Source organism: Tachypleus tridentatus, chromosome 13 (genome assembly GCF_004210375.1).
Source record: "Tachypleus tridentatus isolate NWPU-2018 chromosome 13, ASM421037v1, whole genome shotgun sequence".
Lineage (NCBI taxonomy): Eukaryota > Metazoa > Arthropoda > Merostomata > Xiphosura > Limulidae > Tachypleus > Tachypleus tridentatus.
In genome coordinates this window covers 23,008,948-23,014,947 of record NC_134837.1, presented here as the reverse complement: position 1 = coordinate 23,014,947, position 6,000 = coordinate 23,008,948, and the positions used below count along the sequence as shown (strand labels likewise).

Sequence of the window (6,000 nt, the reverse complement as noted above, 5' to 3'; positions counted from 1 at the left end):
TGAAATGTAAAAATACAAGTTAAAAAGAAAGTTAGTCAAGTGCAATTTGTTTTTGTTATATGATAGTATTGGAGGAGGCTACGTTTCATTTGGTATACTTACAGTGAAAATAACAAGATAACCACAGCGTTCTAAGTTACTGGAATCGAAGAAGTTCCATTCTTTATTCAAACACGTATAAGTTTAATGCACATGGATAAAACAGTACAGGTAAAGAAGTGTGAAGTATCACTTTAGATTTACTTTCTTCCTTGATAATCCAAGTAAAGATATTTACTTATCATATCTTATGACAACCAAATACACTGACTGTGTTTTTATATCAAATCAGGATGATCATTTGATGCATCACGTGACTGATCACCATTACAGCAGATATATATATTTGTAACAAGACAAAAGGCAAAAGTAACAAGTTCTCAGACTTCCAAGGATGTATGATTGTCGACACTGACTTACTAGCAATTTGTAAACTGAATACTGTTTATATGTTTCACTATTCAAAGAAATCTGTAATTAGTGTCTAAATGAACTACAAACGAAAGAGAATATATTGGAAAACTATCGGCAACAATTCAAAGGTAAAGTACATGGACGGTCTTTTTGTTGTAAACTAATGTAAAACTCTGCTCTAGTCAACCAGTTTTTATAAAATAGTCAAGGTTTAAATAATACAACAATACTAGGAGGAGGAAAATACTTATGGCATACAATTACTGGTCCAAAAACTTACTTCAGACAACAGAAAAGCTCAAACTGTGAACAGTGAATTAGTGGGAATTATAGACGTGGGTTGGTGAATCATGTTTTACTTAAGTTGCTATGAGTGGTGAAATGGTAAGATATTTATTATTTAGAATAGAAAATAATGTCCACAATGCACTGGAATATCATAAGAGATCGGGTCTTCACACATTACTACATTTTTTACCTTCATGAATAAGGGATTGAAGAAATTTAATGGGAAGAAAGAACAACACGCGTCAACACAAACATCGTCACAGTAATATTTTTCCATCACGACATTTTGTCAACAACCTTTCCACACATATTGTCTCACGTTAAAGGTACGTTTTACGTAATCTTATATGTAGCATAACTTACTTTTCCTTGGAGAAGAAACGTATGTTTCTTCCTCCGTTCCTGGTTGACTTGGATCTAAGAAAAAAGCTTGAAATGTTTACAATGTTAACAATTGAAAATAAAATAATGGATGAAGTATATAATAACTAATTTGCTGCTTAGTTTGTTCGAAACAGTTTTTCCTTTTTCGATTTATTTAAAAATTAGAATTCACAAATACTGATCACACATATAAACATTTTGAAGGAAAGCACAACTTACAACATAGGTTATGTCTCAGTATGAATCCTTCAGGACATTGGTAGTTTTCACTAGGTTGTACGCGTGCTAAAATAAAGTATAAGATGGTTCGTAGTTCAAGTATTGTTGACATAAGAAATAATATTTTGCACTGTTTATTTGTAATTTAGCATAACACCACATCATGGGCTATCTATGCTCTGCCCATCACGGATATCGAAACTCGATATCTAGCATTGGAAGCACGCAGACATTTTGCTGGGCCACTAGGGGAATTTTTGACCTGGTATGACACTTCAGGCTCATAACAAATTATTAACTACTTTTCTTCGTGAAAGCTCACACATTGGAAATCCTGTAAGGTATAAACAAAATCTAACAAATATAGCTTATCTTGTTCTTTATCTATTGTATCGTAAGTCACAGGAGGTTTCAAATCAATGTATTTTCATAATTAATGATAAATAAGGATTTACAATGCTAAAGTTAAGGGTTCGATTTCCCCTCGGTAGGTACAGTGGATATCCCTTTGTAGCTTTGCTATATGAAAAACGCAAATTTTGGTAATTAAAGGCCCGGCATGGCCAGGTGTGTTAAGGCATTTGACTCGTAATCTGAGGGTCGCAGGTTCGAATCCTCATCACACCAAACATGCTTGCCCTTTCAGCCGTGGGGGCATTATAACGTGATGGCCAATCCCACTATTCGTTGGTAAAAGAGTAGCCCAAGAGTTGGCGGTGGGTGGTGATGACTAGCTGCCTTCCCTCTAGTCTTACACCCAGATCAGAATTAAAGATATGCTCAGTAACAGATATAGTTAATCAAATAAGCTCTTCAAACTTTCTTATTTCAAATGATAAAAATGTATCGTTTCATCGCTTGGATGAGAAAAGTGGCTAAACAATGTCTCTGAATACCAGAACTTACTGTGTGTTTGTAACAAAAGAAACATTTTTCTGCTATAACACTGTAGCATTTTGTAATTTCAAGCTTTTCACAGACGATTAAAGAAATCATTCAACACTTTTTATTTTTTAAAATTATTTGTTCTGTGACATGTAAAGAAAACAACAAAACCTTTCTAATTTCTAACATAAAGTTATCTCGTTTTCTGACTTCACGGAATGTCTAATTTAATTAATTGTGTAATGCTATTGATTAAATTTATTCATATCTATGTATGTATTTAGTTATTGTATATAATAATAATAAATCAAAAATTATTTCGTGATGATAAATTTATATCTGCAGACAAATTTGATTTTCAACATTTTAACACCTCAGGTTTAATGCGGAAACAATGGCGGTGAGCTGTATGTTGGTAGTTGAAAAGGTGATTTCATGGATTTTGGAAAATTAATGTACAATCATTAAATATATATCGAAGTTATAACACTTTCCATAAATTGTAGTAAAAATGGATGGAATCCGATTCATAATTTAAAGTTTTTTTTTAACTTCTAAACACTACCAAAATCGATTCTTATAAGCACTTACCTTCCAAGAAATGAGTGATGAAAATTGGTTTGTGTGCTTTTATCTCCCAGTTTCTTGAGTATTCAATAACGCACTTATAAACACCGGTATCAGAAAAATCAAATTTATAAATCATTAAATCTCCCGTGGCTTTGTTTACCCGAATTTTATCATCGTCTGTTGCTATTCCACCGTAGGGGCCAAACCAATAATACTGGAAAACATCAATGGTATAACTTTTGATTCCAATGCTGTCAGGGACACACGGAATCACCTGTGGGGCGCCAAGTACAATATTTTCAGGTTTAAGTTTTATGTGTCCAGGCATTGCTATTATTACAGCATATAATGCTGTAAAAATCAATGTTTTCAAAACGAACTTCACCATCTCTATATCTTAAAGTCTGCTTGCAGTAGTAGCTTGAACGTTTTACAAAATGTCTCCTAATTATCTGTGTTGCTAAGATACTGTTTCATTGTTAATATTATAAATATTGTAAGCACGTAAGAACCACAAACAATATGTTATAAAAGTTACGGAGTTCCAGATTAAACACTAAAAGCTGATAATAGTTACGGATTAAACGCTAAAAGCTGACAAAGTACAGAAACTAAAAGGTGTGAAATTTATGATGAGGCTACAGAAACCACAATTCCATTTTTACACAGCTTTGATTTGAATTTAAAATATATAAATTCAAAAATGTGTGAAAAAAACGTCTAGTGTTTACGTTATTTTTATCACAAAATAAGATATTGTTGTTTCACATCATGCTTAGAGGCAACAAAGAAACACCACAACTATATATTATAAAAGTTACGGAGTTGCGGATTAAACACTGAAAGCTGATAAAAGTTACGGAGTTACGGATTAAACGCTAAAAGCTGATAAAGTACAGAAACTAAAAGGTGTGAAATTTATGATGAGGCTACAGAAACCACAGTTCCATTTTTAAAGAGCTTTGATTTGAATTTAAAATATACAAATTGAAATATGTGTGAAAAAACATCTAATGTTTACGTTATTTTATTACAAAATAAGGTATTGTTGTTTCACAATAATACTTGGTAAATAATCACAATTATTGTTGTGAAAATAGTTCAAACAACTCGCCTGGCAGGTAAATTACATATACGGAATTTAAAAAGTTTCTATTCTTCCCTTAAGTTGCCCCAATTTGAGTTAAAACATTAAAAAATAAAAGCATCATAAACAAACTGTTTACATACTGGTTGGAACAGAAATACAAGAAAAAGAAATTTATTTATTTTCTCCCATGAAGATACCTAGGGGGCTGAATATAAAAATCGTAGAGTTAATAAAATCAGAGGCCTAATATCAATGTCTTTTCACATGTACAATCAATTGTGATAATACTCTATCAGTTTAGAAAACATCTTCACCGTAAGATTCGTTACTGTGACAAGTTGCTTTATAAATATTGTGTTTGGTCGTCGGCAATGGATAGGACAAAGTATAGTTGATATAATAATGTACATGTTTGTTTTGGAAAAATTCGTGAGTGCTTACGAAGCACATGAGGTAGATATAGCACAGAGTGCCGGTTTTGTAACTATGGCTGGAGGTGCAAGCAACCCTGTTAGTGGAATTATCTGCAATTATTCAGTGAGAGACTGGTCGTTGTGTGAGTCAGCCACTTTCTCTTGAAGTTATTCACCTCATGAACAATCTGAACCTGTTCATTCCGAGAAAGATTTTTATAGCCTTTTTCCACCACAGGATTTTCTCATGTTTCCCTGTACACCTCCTGCAGAGTCAGCTCGGTCTAATATTGCGTATTTAGGTATGATTTCTCAGGTATGTGATGTTTTATCCCTTTTTATGATTTCCTACAATCCTCATCCTTTTTTGTTGTATGATAGTTCTCAGTTCTTCTTTACCATATTTAGTTTTCCCACTTTCTTTGGATATTAGGGTTCATACAAAGCATTTTACTTCATAATTGGTTGAGAGTTCCAGCATGTCTTGCTTCCTATGTGCTGTGGACAATTTGTTTGACGAACCATCAAGTAGCCTATCCGTTTTAAGACTCACAGGTGTTGGAATCTATTTTGCCAATTTGGGAGTACCCCCTAACTTCCAGTGCTTTTAACCCATGCCTCTGTCTTATCCTTACTTTTGTGGTATTTATCTACCATACATTTACTTTCAGATACTCTGTACGAAAGTCCTGAGGTTTATGAGGAACAGCCTCTCCTTTGTTACTTCTAAGATGACTCATTTTTTATTCTCTACTCTCACCTTGCATACATAATTTTACTGTTGTTGAAACATACTGGGTCAAAATGCAGCCTTCTGTTAGATTTATTTTCTGCCCACTTAGGAAATCATGTGTAGCTCTGTTTCTTAGTATATTTTCAAACGTATTACAGACCCTTTGGAATTGCATGCTGGAAACACCTGCATCAACATTCTACCCTTTCGTTTTTGGTAGCTCATTTGCCACAGTTGGAATCAAGACAGGCCCCTATTCCTGTTTCCCATCTTAATGCTTCCCAGGTTTTACCTGTTCCTTTTTCCAGGTGTTTTTTTCAGTGTAGATCATCATAATATCAACAGTACCAGTTGATAACTGGATGGGAGCTCAGTTGTGTGACTTTCTTCCCCTTTGGCAGTGTTTCACCACATATTGGTGGATTATTTGAACATATCCCCCTATGCTTCCTTTACCTTTCTCTTTTTATCACAGATATCCATTTCTTTCCTTTCTTAGTATCTCATTAACAGTCAGCTTCTGTCGGAGGTGGTTCAAGACCTGTCCAACAGAACATTGAATCTGGAAATCATCTCTTTCACAGTTTCTATTCCAGCTGTTTGTTGTTGTCATTAAAACTGAAGACTGGCTATCTGTCATAGTCTTTCAATCAATTTCTCAGTCTCCTTTTTTTGTTTTATAATATAGAGTAAAAGCAAAAAACATAAGTGTTTGCACATTGTAGTGAATATGTTTGACTTCCTCCTTCAATTATACTTTATCTGTATTGTGGAGGCAGGACTGAATTATTTATTAGACACAGTGCCTAGGGCCTATGAAAACTATAGGTCCATGAAAAGTTTCCTTAAAAGTTAATTTTTGGTTTAACTTGTATGGCTGGTAGGGCCTACAAACAGTAGGTGCCTACATCCTACAGTCGTCTTGATACAGCATGGTGGAGGAACTTGGGATTGTTCTGGTTCTT

The 6,000-nt window shown here is 33.9% G+C and overlaps 1 long non-coding RNA gene across 9 annotated transcripts in view; it reads left to right on the top strand.

Annotated features, from left to right (window-relative positions):
• Positions 1 to 4,089: 4,089 nt before the first annotated feature.
• LOC143237743 (uncharacterized) overlaps positions 4,090 to 6,000 on the top strand; it is a 42,434-nt gene continuing 40,523 nt past the window's right edge. For 8 of the 9 annotated variants that reach the window (XR_013020223.1, XR_013020228.1, XR_013020230.1 and 5 more), the window contains exon 1: positions 4,100 to 4,618. This is a non-coding gene — a long non-coding RNA (uncharacterized LOC143237743). Of the gene's footprint in view, positions 4,619 to 6,000 lie in introns of all 9 variants that reach the window. The other variant, XR_013020225.1, reaches the window with a different exon arrangement.